This window comes from Peromyscus californicus, unplaced genomic scaffold (assembly GCF_007827085.1).
Source record: "Peromyscus californicus insignis strain IS unplaced genomic scaffold, ASM782708v3 Scaffold_14__1_contigs__length_90479793_seg_2, whole genome shotgun sequence".
In the NCBI taxonomy this organism is placed as follows: domain Eukaryota; kingdom Metazoa; phylum Chordata; class Mammalia; order Rodentia; family Cricetidae; genus Peromyscus; species Peromyscus californicus.
The window spans coordinates 44,949,355-44,971,083 of record NW_026294436.1 but is presented as its reverse complement, the minus strand read 5'-3'; the positions used below and the strand labels follow the sequence as shown (position 1 = coordinate 44,971,083).

The 21,729-nt window shown below is 42.9% G+C and overlaps 1 protein-coding gene across 1 annotated transcript in view; it reads right to left on the bottom strand.

Moving 5' to 3' along the window:
• Tnr (tenascin R) overlaps nucleotides 1–21,729 on the bottom strand; it is a 403,889-nt gene that overhangs the window by 365,482 nt on the left and 16,678 nt on the right. The gene's annotated exons all lie outside the window — the stretch shown is intronic.

Genomic DNA, 21,729 nt, shown 5'->3' with positions numbered 1-21,729 from the left:
AAGGAAGAGAAGTTTCGGAAGTTGACCACCCCAAGCCAAGCTCTTCTGTGCGGCAGGTCAAGCTGACTCTGGATTACAGACATGGCAAACTCCTTGTCTCCTGGAGGAAACCTGCACCCACTCTTCAGAACCCTAATGTTAACTGCACTCGAAGAGCAGGGAAGATTTGACGCAGAGGACACACTGGTTTGAGGAAAGCTGGACGGCATAGAAGTGTCTTGAATCCAGCCATCCCAAGTCTCTCTCTCTCTCTTTTTTCCCTTTATTTTTGAGATTATAATTTAATTACATTTTCCCCTTCCCTTTCCCCCTTCCAAACTCTCCCATATATCTCTACCCATTCTCCTTCAAATCTATGGCCTCTTTTTTGGCTAATTGTTATTGTATGCATATTGTATATGTACATAGATTTATATCCCTGTGGTTGTTTCAAAGAAAATGGCCCCCAAAGGGAGTGGCACTATTAGGAGGTGTGACATTGTGGGAGTAGGGGGCTGTCTTGTTGGAGGAAGTGTGTCACTGTGGAGGTGGGTTTTGAAGTCTCATATTTGCTCAAGCCATACCAATTAAGTCAATCTACTTCCTGTTGCCTGTATATTAAGATATGAAACTCTCAGCTCCTTTTCCAGAACCACGTCTGCCTGCATGCTGCTATGTCCCACTATGGTGATAATGGACTGAACCTCTGAGACTGTAAGCCACCCAATTAAATGTTTTCCTTTATAAGAGTTGCTGTGGTCATGGTGTCTCTCCATAGCATAGAAACCCTAAGACAATCACTAAATATAACCTGTTCAGTTTATGTAATGTTACTTGAATTTATATTTGTGTCTCCTAGTAATATCAGAAGCTACACCCATAAAGTCTTACTAACTTGACCATCCATATGTGAGCTGAGGCAAAATGACAGTAATGAACAGCCATTGTGTAATACTACTGGATGACCCCATGAGACCTCAATCTTCACCAAGAACTAAAGGCAACTGAGGGAAGTTGAGAGTGGTCAAGGCAGTTTTCCCCAGGGCATACCTATTAGCTGTGTGGCACCAAATGGTCAGCCCTGAAAACATGTGCTGCAAATCTTAAATCCCTTATATTGATAAATATAATTGAATGTAAAAACATTGTCCACAATGAGCATTGATCTTCGTTCTACAGTGATGAAGACATGGATGATTAACCTTTGGAAAGAAAAAGCTAAGCCAATGGCTGGGGAAGAGACAGACAGACAGAGAGGAGAGAGGGAGTTTATATCCATAAACTGAATGTCTTCTCCACAGCCCATGACTGTGTTACTCAGAGGATTTTAAGAGATGTTTTCTGAGAACTGCCAAGTCCAGCCTGACTTAGATAAGATGTAAGAGACACATTGACAAAGCCAGGAACACTCAAGGGGGTAGAAAACGTAGGGACTGAATTACAGAATCAGCATTCAAAATTACCACTCTGCCTTGCCAATATCAGTAATATCATAGTTTAAAATCAATGAGATAAAATATAACAATGTAAAGTTTGACTTTTAAAAATCCATTCTATAAGGTGAATCTATCAGCAACCCAGATAAGGAAGTCATTGGAATTTAATCAACTTTAAACACAGTAACAAAGATCAGAATGGCATATGTCAACCCTGGGTACAAAGGGAGACAATACAAAGTAGGTTTCTTTAATAAAATGCAGAATCCTCCTGACTACCCTGCCCTGAATTTGGAATACCATGTTTAGTATCAGGCCCTAAGAAGGACAAGAGTATCCAAGGACAAGAGAGAAGATGATTAAGACATCTTAAAGGATTGTGGTAAGGCCTACAGCCCATGGGTATTCCTCCCCTTCATCCTTCTCTCTTAGCTCTCTCACAACCTCTGTGTCCTGTGGATGTCCATCCTGTCTTGAACTGGGTAGGAAGACACCAACTCCCAAGGCAATATTTCCTTGGTGCGTTTGTTGGAAATCCTTCCTCCCTTGAGTAGGACTCTCATTCTTTATGACCAGTCTAGGTTCTAGCACTCTAGCATTTGGGGTTCACAAATCAATTTTTTCCAGACAAGGTCTCATTATGCAGCCCATTGGTCTGGAACTTGCTATGTAGACTAGGTTGGCCTTGAACTCACAGAGATCCTCTTACCTGGGTGTTGGGATTAAAAATGTCATCACACCTGGCACACAAGTCAATTTTAATCTCTTTTCTCCATAAACAGCCCTTTCAACAAATAGAGAAGGCAAAGAGGGAGTCACCTTTGCCACACTACTCCCTGAAAATTAGTTAATTAATTAAATTAATTAAGTAGAAACTTTTCAAATTAAACAAGGATGTTTTTAAAGATGAAACCTCAAGCTCCTCTTTTGGCTTCTTGCCTTTCTGGGTTAGAGGCCACCTGTCTCAGAGATGCAGGCCTGGCTCAGTCTTTTCTCCTTGCAGTTCAGAAGCAAACACCAGTTGAGATGCTTGGATGGGTTTGACGTCTCTGGCAAAGCACCTGACCCCTCATTTTAAGCCTAATGATGCTTTTTAACAAGTGAGGCAGTAACTCCTAAGTGTGATTTTTCTGATCATTTCCAGTACTTCTGCTTCCCATAGAATTCTCAGACTATTCTTTAGTTCACACTAACTTCAAACCTAACTGTGTTCCTGAGAACACTTTAGGAGCACAATCGACATGTCTGTCTGCAATCTGAAACAAGCTGAAATCGTTGACTGTTCTTTGTGTATTTCCAAACTGCTGTAACTGCCTCGCATTTTCCTAACACCCTCTGAATGTTGTTGATTCCTGGCCTCTATCTAATGACCATGTAGGTTTCATAAAGGCTTCCCTGGCAAATACCCCGCCCCCCCCTTTGGTATTTGATATTATTTCTGAGTACTTGACATGTGTATGACACTTTGAAGCATGTGAGAAACTCAAGCAGAAACACAAACAGTGATGACTTTTCTTATGATTTATAAAGAAACACTGAGCTACAGACCACCCCAAAAAATAATTCACATGACTTGCCTTCAAGGATGACAGTATTGGAGCTCATCCCTACTCTTGGTGTCACAGGTCTGCGAGAGACCAAGAGATATTGCCATGGATTGTCATCCTCACCAATATTTTCTCACTTCTTTTTAAAACTTGGCTTGTTTTTAGTAAATAGAATGTTGCTTGTATAAGTAATTAATCAAGAATTACATGGACAGTTTATTAGGAGGCCAATAATAAGCTGTCTCCTGGGGCACTCTGCAAGCTTTCTCTCAGTAAATAATTATTTAAGGTAAAATTATTTATGAAATTAAGTCATTCCTTTTTTGATATCTCCGAGACTTAAGTAATTGGTTGAGTTCACTTTAGTTTGCTGTTTTATAAAAGGAAAAAATAGGGCTAATGAATTAACTATTCAATTAACTATAAATTTAGCACTTCAAAAACATACTTTTAATGACTAAGGACAGGTACTAAAAGACCAGAGTGTGTTTTCTCTTTTCTTTAAAAAAACAAAACAAACAAAACCCCACCTAAGTATTATTTGTCATCTTGTTTAATGGAGCAAGCCTGGGTGAGTGTTAACACAGCAGAGCTTATTATTGTCCGCTTAGTACCCCAAAGCCCAAGTCAGGCACAGCTGTGACCACAGGATCATGCCCTAGAGTCCAGTGACAGTCACCTTTGCTTCAATTCAGCTTCCCTTCTCTTCAGCTCCTGCCAGTGTGTCCTGAAGGAGCCTTTCCTGAGTACTGTCACTGGGTGGAGGAGAAGAGAATAATGACCCAACCCAGCCACCCCTCCCCTTACAACTCCATTGCTTATCATGAAGTAATGAAAATGGAGTTGCGGGTGAACTAGAACCTTAATTAACTGGTTTTTTTTTTCACTGTTGTTTTGTTCTTAATTTTTAGAAGTCATATGCAAATTGGGTATTTTTTTTTTTTAAGCAAGAAAGATCCTGAACTAACTTTCACGAACAACTTCCAAAGGTATATTCTAATCACTTCATGTTTCCCCACACACTTTGGTGTTCATATTTCATGTAACCAAAAGGGAGTGTATATCATGTGTTAACACCGGGCTGTAAGGTCTTCCAAGCATGTTAACTCATGTGATCCCCATAAGAACTCCATGCTGTTCATGTGGCAAGTGTTAGCTGGCTGGGAGAAAACAGGTCCTTTGCCTATTCCATGCTCCTTTTTTTGCAGCACAGCCATAGCAGGACACCTCCCTTGTCAACACACACACACACACACACACACACACACACACACACACACACACATCCACCCGCATAAAATTTATTTCAAAATTTGGGGTCAGGGAGGTGGCTTAGAGGTAAAAGCCCTTGCCCCACTAACCTGACACTCTGACTTCAGTCCCCAGAAATCATGTTAAAAAGCTGGGTGTGATGGTATTCACCCCAGACTTCCTACAGTGAGATGGGAATTGGAGACAAGAGGATCAACTGTAAGCTCTTGAGTCAGCTCACCTAGAATGAGGCAGCAGACACAGGAGACACTGCCTCAATATGGGGGCAAGTCAAAATTGGCTCTGGAAAGTTTGGATCTGACTTACATACATACACACACACACACACACACACACACACACACACACACAAAAAAAAAATTAAAAAAACACATCCATACAAAAACAGATATCCAAAATTTATTCAAAATCTGTCTAAAGCATTCTTTACTTTGGCTTCAAGCATAGATTATAAAAGTCCCTAAGCACCTAGAAAAATCCCCCATTTATTAATTAGTTAATATTCCTGAAGATAGTGGCTTCACACGATTTCTAAAGAAAAGCAAACACATTTTTTGATAGGAATAAATAAATTTGCCAGCAAATGTTGCTGTTGAAAGATTTGGCTCTTCATCTTAAGCAGGCACATTCCTCAGCGCATTCTCTTAACATGTCGTAATCAAAGTCCTGCTCACTCCATGCCATCTCTTTTCACTACTAGTCACTGTGCCATACCTATGACATCAGTCTTTTATTTCCCATGCCAATTCCCGTGGCTTCTGTTCAGTCCTCTTGGCATTCTTGACACCTTTCATCCTACCAATCACTGTTCCACTCAACACATCTTAGCCCTTTCCATGTCCCAAACATTCTGCTTGGTAATCACACATGGCGCTTACATCAGAATGTTCAAGGGCTATTGGGTGACACCAATGCCTGAGCAACTCACTCTAATGTAGAGGGATATCAAGACACATGTAGGTTGAGACTACATGGTAGAGCTACAGAGGGATAGCAAGGACTTTGCAGATTACTGCCAGGATAGCGAGAATCTATGGGTGGGTTTTCATGGGGAAAATGTACAATGAAACTTGCACTTTTCAGATACTGCAATTTTGTTTAAAAAAAAAATGAGTAGTTTAAGGCTAGGGAAGTGCCTCACTGGGTACAGAGCTTGCCATGAAAATTTGAGTACCTGACTTTGGATCCACAGAACCCATGTAGAAGCTGGACACAGAAACATGCATCTGTAGTCCCAGTGTGTCTATGATGAGATGGGGCAGCATGCATCTGTAGTCCCAGTGTGTCTATGATGAGATGGGGAGCATGCATCTGTAGTCCCAGTGTGTCTATGGTGAGATGGGGCAGCATGCATCTGTAGTCCCAGTATGTCCATGGTGAGATGGGCCAGTATGCATCTGTAGACCCAGTGTGCCCATGGTGAGATGGGGCAGAGATGGGAATTGCCCTAGAAGCTGGAGGTCCAGCAACAAACAAGAGACTCTGCCTCAAACACAGAAGAAGGTGAAGACTAACACATGTGGTTGTCCTCTGCCCTCTACATATGTACACACACACACACACACACACGAAGTTTTTTTAAATGAATAAATTATACAGCGTTATAGTGAATTGACTGGAGAATTGTAAGATTTGAACCAGATGACCATATAGGAGGCTTCTGTCACTGTCTAGGAAGAAAAGGAGTTAAGGCAGGTCTGCCTTTAGTTAGGGCAGAAGATAGAGAAATAAATGGATGTTATAGGTACATAAAGCATAGTGTGTGGGGTTTCCTGAGTGAATAGAGAGGGTGGAAAGCGAGGGTAGGGATGAACTGGTCTTATGAGTTTTACTCTCTCATTTCTGTTTGCGTTTCCAGTAATTGCCACACTCATTTTCTTAAAGCTTGATTCTTTTCTCTTTAGCTTCCTCTAAAAGCTTTCACTGTCATCCCATTTTCTGTCTAATAAAGCACTGTCACTCCACCCGGAGCTGACCCCCATACCACCACAGACATGCCATGGCTACTGTCCTCTATTCTGCTTTCCCTGGAAGGTTATACATGTGACCTTGGCTTAAGTCATTTAACTTCCTCTTCCACACTTTCATCTCTTATGACCTGTGGAGGATGCCGAAAAGACTCAAATGTTCAGAATGAAAGGTGTGGCTCTGCCTTTAGAGACAGATTCCTCCTCGGGGACACTACTTTCCTTCACTCTGTGACCTTCACTGCTTTGATGCCAAAGACAAGTGAACCATTGAGTTGGGAAGATGTCGAATGAGACACACTGAAGATCTTAATAAGCTTGTCAGCCGATAACCATCCATTCTAGACAAATGAAGCCTTGGTCCATTTTGGAAGAACTTTATGGAAGGAAACTCTACTTGTATCTTTAATTGTTCAAGTTATTGGTAGTCAATAAGACACACACACACACACACACACACACACACACACACACATGCACGCATGCATGCATGCATGCACATACACAAAATATTTGTCTGGTACTGTGAGGAGAAATTTCTCCCTTGAGGAGAAGTGCAACTTACAGTCCCTCAAGAACTAAGATATTGAAACAAATGTCCCAGTCACATAAAGAGAGCTTTTGTGGTCAGAACACAGGGCTGACAGGTAGTATGAATATCAGAAGACTCGCCTGACAGGAATGTTGCCATCTACTACATCCTCAGTACGATTCTAGACAACAGACAAAGCAATAGGAAAAGGAAAAAAAAATCAATGTGAACCAGAGTCAGGAGACAGGGGAAAGCATAGTCAACACATCATTCATGCACTCTATCATAATGAGCAAGTGCCACATAGAAAATACAGAGCCAAGAATGTGTGTTAAGTAGGCTGGGGGTTGCAATTTGATAAAATGTCGATTTTACAAAGAAACTCTGAGATACAGGCTACAGCCTTTACAGTTGTCTCCTCTTACTTGTGGAGAACATGTTTCGAGACCTTGAATGGATACCTAAATCTGCAGAGAATATCAAAACCTTGTTTTTCTCTTATGCAGACCTAGCTGTGATGACATTTGATTCATAACATAAGCACAGTTACATATTAACAACAATAACTCTTAGCAAAATGGTCAATTACAAAAGTATATTGTCATAATACTATCCACACCACTTTTGCATCTGGGTGCCATTATTAAGTAAAGTAAGGGTTATCTTGAGCATTGTGATTCTATGACAGATGATCCAATAATCAAAGTGGCTACTAAGTGGTGGATGGGTAAGTAGCATATACACTGTGGATTCATTAGACAAAGGTATGGTTCACATGATAGGAAAGAATGGAATGGTGCAAGATTGGATTGCACCACTTAGGATGCCATGTAATTAAAAGCTTAGAAATGATTCCAGTTAGTCTTCTGAACCACAATTCACCATGGGTAGCTGAAATTGTAAAACCTCTGGGAAGTGAAACCATGATAAAGAAGGGACTGTAATACTAAAAAGGCATCATTCTATCAAAAACTTGACTGAGGTGAGGGATGATGCATTGGCTAGCTTGGGAGAGTGTTTCAGCACTGGGCACAGCCAGGGCATGCATCTCAGCCAGATGCTAGCTAAATCTGCCCAAGGAACAAGAAAGAAGACAGTGTCTAGAGCAGTTAGAGTGACAGAGAAGGCAGTGCGAGACATGAAAGAAGAGTCTTAAGGGTAGGGTAGGGAGGTGTAAAGTACTGGAGTGATCCCACTTCTGCTGTAAAAGTCAACCTCTGGCTGTTGTGAAGACAATGACTCCTAAAGAGATCAGAGCAGATGCAAGGGGTGGGACAAAGGCTATTGTCCAGAGACTCTGGCAGATGACAGTGGCAGGGCCAAGGGAGCAGTAGATGCCAGAGAGCTAGCGAGAAGACTTGATTGAGTTCTGGGAAAACTTTGCAGATACAAAAAGCAGGATTTGTGAGTAAATTTGATGTAGAATCTGTGGAAGAATGAGAGCGGTTGAGGTGTTAGAGACTCCACACTAAAAGGGATCTTCATTCATTTTGTTGGAAAAACTGAGCGGACATGTTGGGGAGATAGAATATAAAGAGGTCAGTTCTGAACTTGTTGAATTTATGATGACTATTCACCATGCAGAAGAAAATGCTGTGTGACAGGTATGTGTGTGAATCTGGAGTTCTAGAGAAAAGTGCAAGCCAGAGATGTAAATTCTGGTCAGAATCATAAAGACTTTCCTCTGGGATAATAACAATGTAGCCAACTCCTCTGCCTCTTGCCATCAACACCCTCACCTACTTTTGACGGGGTCTTCATGCCAGACACTGCTCACGACAACCCCACAAAACAGCCACTGCAGTCCCGGATGAGCGCTCTTAGGGGGAGAATACTACCAAGTTCACACATCTGGAGAGCACCTGGTCCTGCAGCAGTGGAGAGCCACTAAAATTTGAGAGTCCCATTGTCAAATGTTTGTGGATAGACTACACTGGAACCAGCCCTACAGTCAGAACAGGAATGACCATTGCGGTAAGTCGAGAGTCTCAGCAACAGACACTGTAGAGTGAGCTCACACTGAGGCAATAGAATCAGAAAGCTGAAAACAAGAAACAAGAATTGCCAGGTAGTAGAAGGCTTGGGGACTGTGCAATTGGAGGCCTTGAAGGAACACTTGCTCTCTGTGTGGGCTTCCTGTCAGGGAACTGACTCAAGGGTGGTACCAGAAACCAGTGCGGGAGGCCCAGGAAAATGGCCAGGAACTGGTCCCAAAAGGAGCCAGCATGGTGGTACAAAGTGGGAAGCTGGGATAGCAAGGAGAGAGGATGCCAAGTAAGAAACTGGGCCTTCTTGGATGGAGGAAGGCCTATCCAGTGATGTTAGGAACCTAACTTTGCTTGCAGGAAAACACGTCCTTGAGACCCAAACCAGGTAAGCCCTGTATACATGAGAATCACGCTCTGCTGTCCCTTAGCTCTGTAAGAGGACAGGATCTTGCTTTCCTGTGTGCAAGGCCCCTAGCAGCCGTCTATGCCCAGCAGCTACTTAACACAATAAACTACACTCTCTCTTCAGTCCCCTTTTGCACCATTTACTGTGTGTACATGCAGACTTTTTTTTTTTTTTTTGATGCAAGCACATTGTGCACTTGGGTTGAATATGCTGAATAAATCCATTCAGGATTTCTATGGAATTTCTTTTTATTCCAACTTACAACAAGTAACAGCCCACTTACTTCTCCGCCACTCGCTTCTCCCTACCACTCCCACTGTCTGCCCTGACTAGGATAATGGGTAATTGTGTTTGGACATGCATTACACTAAAACGCTTCCTTTTGCCCAGCTTCAGTCATTATCAAACCCAGATCCTAATCTAACTTCCTCATCATTAGGCAGCCAAACCAGCTGCAGCCCTGAAAACAGGCGGGCGAAGGAGAAGGCTGAGGGGAGGAACAGAATGCTGGCATTTCAGTCAGAAACAAAAGAATTCATCTCTGATCAAGTGACCCAGCGTGAGCTAAGGGAGAGAACTAAACGGGCTCCAAAGCGGACGAAAATAAAATTGCCGGCTAGGCTCTCTTCTCATCAGCTTTTCTTTCACACTTCCCATTAGCTCAGTGAAAGAAAGATGAGTTAAGAGTTAAATGCGCCAAAATAACTTAAGCAATTTTTAAAACTTAAATACGCCGTTTCCCCCAAACCTCCTTCCTGCTTCGCCCGTTTCCTTCTCCCTTCTCTCATGTAGTTTCTGCTCCTCTCTCAGTCCCTGTCTCTGTTCTTCCTGTCGCTTTCTGGTCTCTCTCCACATCCAGAGCATCGTCTCTTTTCTACACTTTCTTCTCTAAAGATGCCTTCTGCCCCCACCCCCAAACTGACCAACCTTCAAAGCCCCCCATCCCCCTGCCGGCCCTGAGCTTTACCCTCCTAGTGCCCTCTACTCCTTCCCAGTCCCTCTCCTCTACAACCTCCTCCTTCCCAGCATGCCCACACTTTCTGGGGTGTCTGGCCCCAGAAGCTCAATTTCAAGTGCAGGAAAAGCCCATGTGGCCTGATGAAGGCAGATGATATAAACGAGGCAATTGCTTCAATACACAATTAAAATAAGCTAAATGAAGCAGCAAAACAAGACAGATTCATGGTTCGGAGCTCTCAGGGTGAACCCTCTGCAGAAGACGGACCTCCTTCCCCCCACTCCAGCTGGCACCGTGCCCTAGAAACATATTGATTAGCCGATCAATTCTCAGATTCCAGAGAGATGGGCCCATGATAAATGGTCACCACCCCCCAGTACCCCCCTCCGTGACTGCCAGATCCAGCTAATGCATACTGAACCATCCCCCATTTTGAAATACCTTCCTCAGATTGTTTCTCTCACTCCCCTCCCCACTTTGGTTTCCAGCTACAGGGAACTCCTAAGTAGAAAATCAATAGGCGCTTTAATTACTGGCCCCCAATTCATCAGGGCCTCAACTGTAATTACTCTGCCTGAGCCAAGAGCCTCGGGACCCAATAAACAGAGACAGCTAGGCACTGGGCAATGTGCAAGATGATGAGAGTGACTCTGGTTCAGGCTTCGGAGAGCCTTATGAGACCATCTGCCCACCTTCCTGTGACCCACCTCCTGATCTCCATTCCCTGGTCAAAAGATGAAGGAGGTAGTCCCCAAAAGGTTCTCAAAACAGAACTAGTGGGGGCACTGGAAGGGCACAAAGCCATTCCATCAGCTCTCTCCCTAGCTCTTGATTCAGGCACCTTGCTGCGCAAAGCCTACTCTCAAGACTGGGCATCTTCAGCATCCTGTGGGATGCAGATAGCGACACAGATACTAAACCGGATTCTGCATTTAACACAATCCCCACACTAAACATAAGAAGCACTCCTTTAAAATGCATCTTGTCCTTTACTTCACTGGGACTGATAGGACATAGAAACTGTGTTCTATCCCAATTCCATGGCCAGTCAATATCCATGCCATCCAGAAAGATTTCTTGGAAGTCTTTCAATTTTGATATGAGGGTGCTCATCAGTATTAAAGTGTACTTTCTCCATGGCATCACTATTCTTTTCTCTCTACTCTGCAGTTTCTTCCAAAGGCAGGAAAACTAAGGGGCTGAAGATTAGTAATCAACAATGGACCATGCTATTCTGTCCTCTAAAATAGAGCCCAACCATCTGCCTAGATACAACCCCTATTCCCAACCTCATAGTACTGTTAAAGTTCAGCTCCTCTTCATCACTGCCCTCCTTAGCTTTTAGAACCCTCAAAGAATGGGCCTCTGGGAAATCTTCAGGGTCCTGCAAAAGCTAATTTAGTCCGATGACGTAATGTCAGGCAATCATAATAATGCTATGATGAGACCTTGGTCTCAACAGTTCTTGCTCATACAGTTCTCGCCAATTGGACTCCTGGAGCTCCACCTGGGGCCTGGCCATGGATCTCTGCATCCGGTTCCCTCAGTCATTGGATGGGGTTCCTAGCATGACAATTAGGGTGTTTGGCCATCCTATCACCAGAGTAGGTCAGTTTGGGCTGTCTCTCGACCATTGCCAGTAGTCTATTGTGGGGTTATCTTTGTTGATTTCTGTACAGGGACACTTGGCTCAGCCTGGGAGGAGGGGACTGGACCTGCCTGGACTGAATCTACCAGGTTGAACTCAATCCTCAGGGGAGTCTTTGCCCTGGAGGAGATGGGAATGGGGGGTGGGCTGGGGGGAAGGCGGGAGGGGAAAAAACAAGGGAATCCGTGGCTGATATGTAAAATTAAATTAAATTATAAAATAAAATAAAAAACGTAATGCTGGTGAAATTTTTCTCCAGCAGGCCAAGATTCATCTTGGGACTGGTTCAAAATAAAGGACTTCATTGTGATGGGTGGCTCCATAACCTGTGTGTGTATGTTAGAAATTCATTCCCCATTCAAGGGAGTGGCAAAACCAGCTTGATTTTTCTGCAAGAAGCCTGAGCTGGCTGTTTCTGGTTAGGGAGAACTAGACTGTATCTGCCCCACTTTCTCCTCACATATCAGCCAAAGCTACTTGTCTGAGCACGGGAGCTATTGACTCAGCTGATCAATGTTCGAGTTGCTGGCAGCTAGACCCATGAAAAATGACTCTGTTGCCCACAACCCGCCCCTCCAGACATTGGCCTTGGCTCATGCAAATGAAAAGACTCTCCATTATAAATAGTTTCTAAGCTTCTCTTTGTCCTTCTGCCTCCTAAACATGGGCACTACTGTCTGAATCCTTCACTTTCTCTTCCTCCTCTGTCTCTGAGTATGAATCTTGTCACCTCAACTCCCACATCTACAGAAAAGAGTATTCAGAATTCTTCCTTACCTGTTCCATACCCAAGCTTTTAACTCAGATGACTTGCTGGGGATTTATGCAGGATGGTACCATATAGCTATAACCCATTCTTATGGTCAGTACCCAGGCTCAAACCCTTAGTCAGGATAGCTTGAATATTCAACAGATACTCACTGCTGTGGACACTGTCTTGCAAGGAACTTTAAGCCATTCCATCCTTCCTTTCCTCATTATCACCAGCTTTATCCAGCTCCTGCTTGTGCTAGCTACCATGGGACCACTATCCTTCTGTCCTCCTGTCCCAGTCTTTCCCCTCTGTCAATTGGTCTCAACTCAAACTATATAACAGAATCACTTAGGGAGCCGCTTATAAAGTGTCAATGATAAGACCAATGTCTAGAAAGACCAGCTAAACCAGAAAAACTGAATGCAGAGCTCATAAGCTTTCATCATTTTCAAGGCAGCTCAGGTATTGCTACATTGTCAGCCTGAGGACCACTATTCAAGCCAAGGTTGACTGTTCATTGTGTCCTCCCCCTCCTTCCACTGCCTAAGATAACCGCCTCCTTTCTCCATCAGTGAAAATCCTCCCAGTCTCCCAAGCTGAGTCCAAATATCACTGTCTATGGAAATTTCTGGATCCCCAGAATTCTGATAGCCTTTACTCATACATATCTCATAATACGTGTTCTGTTCTTCTTTGTTCCAAGGTCTGTGGTCTTGTCACATCCAATTTAAACACCACGTCCTTAAAATAATAAACTATTTCTTGGAACATCAAACTTTGAGTTGTAGGGTCTATGGGGTTTCATCCTGACACCTCACAAATAAAATTATGGCTGTAAGATATCGAGTGGTTATTTAAAAAATCTCAATTTCCTGTTCTGTAGAATGGGAATCATGATTGCTATCTCTTTCATAAAAATACTAATGATCATTACTATAGTCTAATAAGAAATTTTGTCTGTTGTGTTGCTTAACAGTGACTTAGACAAATTAAGTACTTACTGACTGGGTATTAGATAAATGAATAAATATATTTGGGTTTTTATTACAGAATTTTTTCTCCTCTGGAAAATGATCCCGTATTAGAAAATCAAATGTCCTAAGGAATGACATCAAGGGTCATAGACCCTGTAGCTCTTATAGTAATCAGGTACAAAGATATCTGCTTTCCTAAATACCTTTGTCACTGGTCCTTAGCATTGCATTTAAATCATGGTCTTTTTGTCACATGTCAAAACCAAAGACATAGATGCCACTATTTTTGCATGTATGCATGCTGGACTCATGGATTAGCACTTGCCCCTATATACAAATGCACAAACACATATCCATGTACATACAGAGAAAGGCATGTGTGTACAATCTATGGGCACCCACACCACCAGAAAAGCCAATTTCGGCAGAACACAACTCATAAATAGTACCCTACATAAAGACCTAAGCTGAAAGAGATCATGGCTTACATCTGTCTATAACATACAGCAAAGTGTTCCACTCTGTGTGTGCCATAGATTTCCACTGTCAGCTTGTTGCAGCTTGTCCCTCCCATTACAATAACAAGTAAGCCAATAAAATTTATTTTGCAAGAGGTGGGTGAAAGCTTGCAAGAGGGAAGTCAGTGCTGCAGAAGGCCAGCATTACGGGTCAAACAAAATGTCATGAGGAACGGAAGGTACCCACCAAGCAGCTTGCAGAGTGCTACATACCCTCCCCAGACACCCCAGCCAAGCTTGGTTCAGACTGCTTGTTTCTGTCTTTGCTCTTATTTAAATACTCATTTGTGTTTATAGATGAATAATATCTCAAGCAACTCACAAAGAGTCCTTTAAACTGGCTCCCTGAACTCGCACCATGAAGAGTGCAAGGTATTTAAGACATATCTTGCCCATCTCCATAAACCAGAGGAAGGAGACAGGGTCTACTGTGAAGTAGAGGATCTGGAAATCTGGACTGGGGCATGAGGTGGCCAGTGTTGTAATCCAACAAAAGCAAGAGGTGAGCAGACAGAAGCCACAATGTGTCAGACAGAAGCCGGAATGTGTCACTTGGCCAGAGCTTCAAAATAGGGAAGGCTAAAGGATGGGTTCACTGGGGAGCATGACAAAGTCACAGGGACTCTCATGCTCTCCTTATGAATCGATTAAAACTCATAGTAAATCCTAAATAAACCGGTGAATTGAGACTCTGGTAGTATGAGGGTCAAACCCAGGATACCGTGAAAGTTGGAAGGGTCTCAGAGAGCTGTCACATGGCCACTGTATCTACACAACCTAAGGGATATTACATAATTTGTGTGAGGGTATCCAGGTTCATGACCAACATGGAGACAAGTCTCTTGGCTCTGTTCAGTGGCTCTTTGAGATGGATGGTCATACATGTAACACAGTCTGTGATATACAATTCCATCTCCATCTTAGAAGCTGGACTAGTTGCTCCTTTGAACTCTAAGTAGAGACATCTGCTTCTTCCTCCTTCATTGCCTATGGCATGCACAATTACCAGAGGCCCAGGAAGATCCTTATGTAGCTTCATTTCCCTAATGCTTCTACGCCCCTTTCCTCTCCCCACGTCTCTATTTTCTCTGGCTCCCATCACAGGCTTGGCTGAGGAAAATCCCCTGGTCCACAGGAGAGGTTATAGAGAGGACATGGCCCTCCTGTCTAGGTCACCAAGTCCCAGAAGGATTGGCTATGCCCACTTGGGCTCATCTTATGACTGTATCTTATGACTTTCAGTGACAACTCTGATTGGTCTATGAAGCCCAGACTATTACTTAGCAGAGCCTTCAGCACTCCATCCATGTAGCATATCCTTTGGATGGGATACAGGACAGGGAGGTCACAGTCTCGGGTAACACCTTATAGTGACTAGAGTCTCAACCACATGAGCCTGTGAGGCTGCAGGCATTTCTTCATCTCCCTTAGATTCCCATCAACGCAAGGCAAGTGATATGAGGATGTAGAATGTTGACGTATGACACAGAGCAGGCCTGGGTGAAGGAGCATTGCAAAGGGCATTCATTAACTTTGCTGTTATTCTTGCTTGTTTGTCTGTCCCACATCTGCTCATGTGGATAGCTGTAGGACTGCAGCAAAGATGGTCACAATGAGCATCCCTGACTAGGTCCTTTGGGAGCTGGACCAAATTCTTTACAGTTTCCCTATTAATTTTCCCCCAACTGCCTTTCAGTAGCCCTCTCCAAGCCCTGACTACTTCTTGAAGAACCTGTAGCAGCCAAGGGCTTTTTCCTCCTACATATTCCCTCACCTGGCAAGTGATTTCCTTACTGCTTTCCCTGGACTATCCCACCGGGCAGCACATTCCTGCCCAGAGAGGGAGATTTGGAATGTTTCTAGCACTTTCTCACTCATGTCTTTGCCTGTTCTTGTGAACTGCATGCCCCAACTCTCCACAAATTTATGCAGTAAAAAAGTAACCCAAATATGACTATTTGGGTGTATAGAAGTAGTTGGGATTTGGTGAGGTCTTAAAGCCCAGTCAGGTGGGGTTCACTCACACTCTCATCTGCAGTAGGAGCATAAAGAGGAGAGATCAGACAACACTCACTCTCCACGTGTGAGAACAGTATGAGGAGGCCACGTACCCTACCTACTGGTCTCGGTGACTTCACTGGTATTTGGGGATTTCTCTTCAGATTCTAGCTCAAATCCAGCCTTTCCCCAGAGGGCTGAGACTCCATGTCACACTGAACAAACAGGCCCTAACCATCACCTTATTTAACCTTCCCATTCCACAGACTAAGGCTGGACAAGGGCGGACCTAGATTTAAAATCCTTTCTGGTTCGTGTTTTTCTTCACGACCCTGCATCACGCTGACCTCTGTGCTCCATATTTCCCCAGCATATGGCTGGCTCCTCATCATCCTTCAGAGCTCTACTCAAAGGACACCTCCTGAGCAAGGTGTAGCAGCCTGAGCATATGGTACCAGCACTTAAGAGGCTGGCAGGAGGGATGCTGTGAATTCAAGGCCAGGCCAGGGTAATGAACGAAACTATTTCAAAAACAGAACAAAAGCCACAAAACAAAAAGCCATCCTCAGAGAAATTTTTCCAGACGATCCAGGGAAGCAGTCTAGTCCCTAACTCAGTTCCCAATTCCAGAGGTTCACAGCTCTTCTAGCATTTGAAATAACTTGCTTTTGTCCTTCCCGGCTCCCTCCCTCTCCCTCTTTTGGGGGTCAAGACTGGGGCCCAGTAAATCTTGAAGAATCTATTCCAGGTCCTTGTGGGGAGTCAAAAGCATGTTGCTGTTTGCTCCACCCATTTTAAACTGGACAGATAAGCCCACACTCCACCTGGCTATCTCCAAGCTGATTTACCTGAAGGACATTAGCTGTAGTCCTCTTCTGGAAGGCGCCTTGGCTGTCTCTTTCCATTGGCTCCTGCACTGAGCAGTTCCTGGTCTGCAGTTTCAACCTCCTCAGCACGTTTTCCTCATAAGGGAATCCTTTTCATTTTAGCATAGCCCAAGTCTCTTGCTGATGTTGACACAGGAAATAACTTTTCCCCCCTGCTTCCCTCAAACTCACTCTTCATATACCCAAACACAACCAGGGCAAAGTTCATCATGTTACAAAGGGTGACCTCCTCCTGCCCTTCCTCTCTAGGCCATGCCCAGTTTCATCAGTCCTGTGTGCCCACCCCCCACACCAGACTGCCAGCCCAGCAGATGTGGTTTTCCTCTCTTGCAATCACAGGGCAGCAGTGAGCTTGGCACTGGGGTTTATTTTTAAACTCAATCATGAGCTGTCCAGCAGCTTACTCCAGCTGTAACCAGCTTCCTGACTTCGGGATACACCTCATCTTACACACAAGCCACCCTCTCCACCGGGTATTCTCCGTTCAGCTGTTCACGTGACCAGCTGGCCTTTCCGCCTCTGCCAGTCTGGTTTAGTCCCTTGTGAAGCCACTCCACCTGCCACCTCTGCTACCTTGGCCCCTTCCTGGCCCAGGAGAGCTTTATTTTCTTGTTCATTTCCTGGTCTTCCCCCCTCCTCCTCCTTCCCCTTTCCTGGTTTGAATTGTGAATAATTCATGTGTTTCCATGATCCTGCCACAGTTTTTTTCTCCCTCATGAATCAAATTCCCGAGACACAGTTTATTTTCTCACCAGCTCCTTGTCTGGGTTGCTGACAGGGACAGGGTTTATTCCTGTAGGTCACGAATAGAGGCCAATACTTATGCCTGCTTATGAGACAGTTACCATTTTCCTCAGCCCGTTCTTTTATGCGCTCTATTTTTCTAGTCTGCTTCGGTAGATGTGTGTTTGGATAATATTACACAGTTGACTGGACAGATAGATAAATAAATGAGTGGTTAGATACATAAATAGATAGATGCACCAATAGGTAGACAGACATAATCACGTCCTCATAGCTCTTTCAGTCACCTTTCTTATTTAAAGTTGTCAGGAAGAAAGTGGCAGGCGATTCTGAACATGTTTCTCCTGTGCAACAGATACCTCACTGCCCTGTTTGCAGCATCCTTCTGAAAGGGTTTCACAGTGGGACTCTCATAATAGCTTAGTCTTTATCTAGAGTCAACATGGATGTCCTTTCTCTTCATTTAGTCTCCAAATAGCTATTGTAGAGTTGAAATGCTCTAGGGTTAGGCAAGACCATGGGGATGTAACAGTGAGCAAAAGAGGCATGAGACTTTTTCAATCAATGGAAGCATGTATATCAAATAAGGAGTGTTACATATTATTGATATATGTATTTATAAACTTTTAAAACACATAAATTTGGCATGTATATGAAATTTGGTATTTTTGTATTCTGATAAAATTTGATAAATTGACATATATATAAAACGTATGTATATGTATATGTATATAAATGTATATATATGTATATAAAATATGTGTATAAATTATATATGTTTCTAAGCTGACACATACTAAACCCTCAAAAGTAAGGAAACTCATACCAGTGAAGTCAGGAAGGCTGTTGTTTGTGGAAATGGAGGAGCTTGAAGTCAGAAGAGGAACCCAGGGGTGTCATTGAGGCTTATTGGTATCAAATTGCTTGACCTGGAGGGTAATTACAGGGGACCTGCTTTATTATTATGAATTACATTTAATTTTTATGCTGTCACATGTTACATGTTATGTCACATGTTACAATGGAAATATTTGAGATTATAAAGGAAACCTAAGAAGGTTCTATGAATATATGTAGCACAAGAACCTGACTAAGTCAGGGAAGTCAAAGGAATGGCTTCCTGGAAAAAGAGGCATTCAAGCTGAGACCTGCACATGCAGATGACTCAGGCAGAGAGAGGAGGGAATGGAGAGAGGACATGGAGGAAGGGAAAAACCACAAGGAAAGAGCATAGGACCAAACAGATGCTTGGGAGCTGCGGGACGCCCAGCCCAATACTCTTGCAGTACAGAGGGGAGGGACTAAAGCGTGAAAGGCTAGGCAAACCACTTTAAGGATTTTTGTTTGGGTTATAAGGTCAATTGAAAGTGATTAAAGGGTATAAAAAGGAGAGTGACAAGCTCAGATAACCATACTGAAGTGGTCTTTACTAAAAACATAGAGAATGGACTAGAACAAGGGAACAGCCCCCCTTTCCATCACATGAGGACACAAGAGAAGATGATATGCATAAAACCAAATGCAAGCCTTCACCAGTCACCAAATCTGCTGGCAACTTGATCTTAGACTCCATAGCCTCCTGATGAGAATATCCAGCTAGTGCCTTCTAGCTACACAAGCAAGTCTACCAACAGCACTGTAAAGCCACCAAAAACTTTGTTCTTCTTAGCCTCAAATTCCCACAGTGGTACTCACAGCACACCTAAAATGAAACATTAGGATCTAGAGAAATATGACTTCCAGTACCCTAGAGTTTATACTCTAAATAAGCATTTTGCAATGTCTATTATAACTACAATCCACAAGAGTTCAAATGGCATCTGTTTCTCCATTGATAACAATAACTAAGCATTCTAGAAAAATGAAGGACTGAAATTTGAAAGAAGAAAGAAGAGGAGATGGAGGAGAAAGAGAAAGAAGAGAAGGCGCCCCATACCCAGCCAGGTGCCTGTATTACATATGTTCATAGACCCTTGTAAGTTTTTCTTTATAACCTCAGACTTTTATATAGTAACATATAACACATAAATACAGCATAAAGATTAAATATAATCCATAATAATGGAGAAGAATAAAGCCAGTCTGAATAACATGCCAGAGAATTAGAGATGGAGAGACACACAAATATGAAAGAACTGAAAAGGTAAAAATCAAGAAAGTTTGGTGACAGATATGTGGCATAGCTTCGGGGCAATGTTTGTTTTGTGAGCTGAGAGATTTTGTCTCTGTAGGAAATTCAGAACCTAGGATAGTGCCTGGGACCTACGTTTCTCTTAAGGACTCAGAGTCTGACTTAGATTTTCACATTCAAGGGTATGTCATGGAAATGAAAGTAGAGTCATAGGTGGAAACTGAAGAGGCAAATACATTTTAAAAACACACAATGAGGACAAGGAATCATAGTGTTTCAGAGCCACCCTGAGGATTCCAACATTTCCTTCATGAAATAAGCAAATAAATGAAGCAGAAAATGGATTATTTAAATGATAATAAGCATGATCAAAGAAAACCACATAAAGCTATTAGTGCTATTTGAGTATGCTAAAACACTCATCAAGAGCATCTCAAAGATTTCCCAAACAAGAATAAAAGACCAAAGTAACAACTACCAACTAGTCTTTACTGAAGATCTATATGGTATAGGCTTGCAGGAGGCCAGAGGATGAAGAGTGTCTGTATGAATCGAGGACTTTTTGGATGTAGAATGATGTCCAAGTTGTTGCTGATGCTGATCGCTAATGTTGATTGTCAACTTTAACAGACTCTCAAATAATCTAGGAGCCAAATCCTTGGGCAAGTCTGTGAGGAAGTTTCTAGGTTGGGCTAATGGAGGTGGGAAGACCCATCCTAAATGTGGGCCACCCCATGAGATGGAGTCCAGGACTAAATAAAAGGAGAAATCAAGCTGAGCACCAACTTTTATCTCTCTCTGCTTCCTAACTATGGGTGCAATGTGACCAGTGGACTCATACTCCTATTGCCACACCTTCCCAACATGCTAGACCATACTCTCAAACTATAAGCTGAAATAAACCCTCCTAAAATTACCTTTGTTGGGTATTTTGTTACAGCAACAAGAAAATTAAATGTATTAGTTACTTTTCTATTGCTATGATAAAGCACCATGACCAAGGTGACTTGCAGAAGAAAGGGTTTGTTTGGGTTGTGATTACAGAGGGATGAGAGTCCAACATGATGGAAAATCATAGCAGCAAGCCGCAGGCATGCCTGCCTTAAAGAGCAGGAAGTTGGGAGCTCATATCCTTCACCACAGGCATGAAGCAGAGAGAGAGAGAGAGAGTAAACTGGGAGTAGGTGAGACTTTTTAATCTCAAAGACCACCCTCCAGTGATATCCTTCCTCCAGCAAAACCAAACCTTTCAACCCTCTCCAAACAGCATCATCACTAGAGACCAAGGATTCAAATATCTGAGCCTAAGGGGGGACATTTTCACTCAAACCACTACAGTAAGTAGTACAGTGATTAATCTTTTCTAAGTTAAATATTTGATTGGAGAGATTCTCCAGTCTATGCCTAAATCCTAATATAAAAGAAAATTCGATCCCAATACCCCCATCTACTAAATTCCATATGACTAAATAAGAGTCAGAGCATATTGTTGAGAGTAAGATGTACCTTGTGTAAACTCTATGACGTCTCTACTAAGGCAAAGGGCTCTGTAACTCTTAATGAACCATTCAAAAGGCAGAGATCACCCAGCATGCTGTGACAGAATGAGCACCAAATTGACAGTCTAGACTCTTTTTAAAAAAATCTTTTCTTCTGTCCTTTGTATCTGAAAGAAATGCATGTGTGTGCATCTGTTTATATGCACACACATACACAAATACACATATATAATTAAGGAAGGCATTCCACTTAACATTTGATAATTAAAAATTGATTCAAATCATCCCCTGAAAACAACAGGACCTATAAAAGGCTGCTGGACATTTTCCTCTGGCCATGTCAGAGACAGAATTAGATAGTCATAATTTTCACAGCTTTTCTTCTTGTAGAGAAGGAGAAAATGAATCAGAGGATGGCAGAAGCCACCTAAGTACAGTCAAGCCTTGTTCAGATTCAGAAAAATCACATCCAGGTGACTGACATGAGAAGC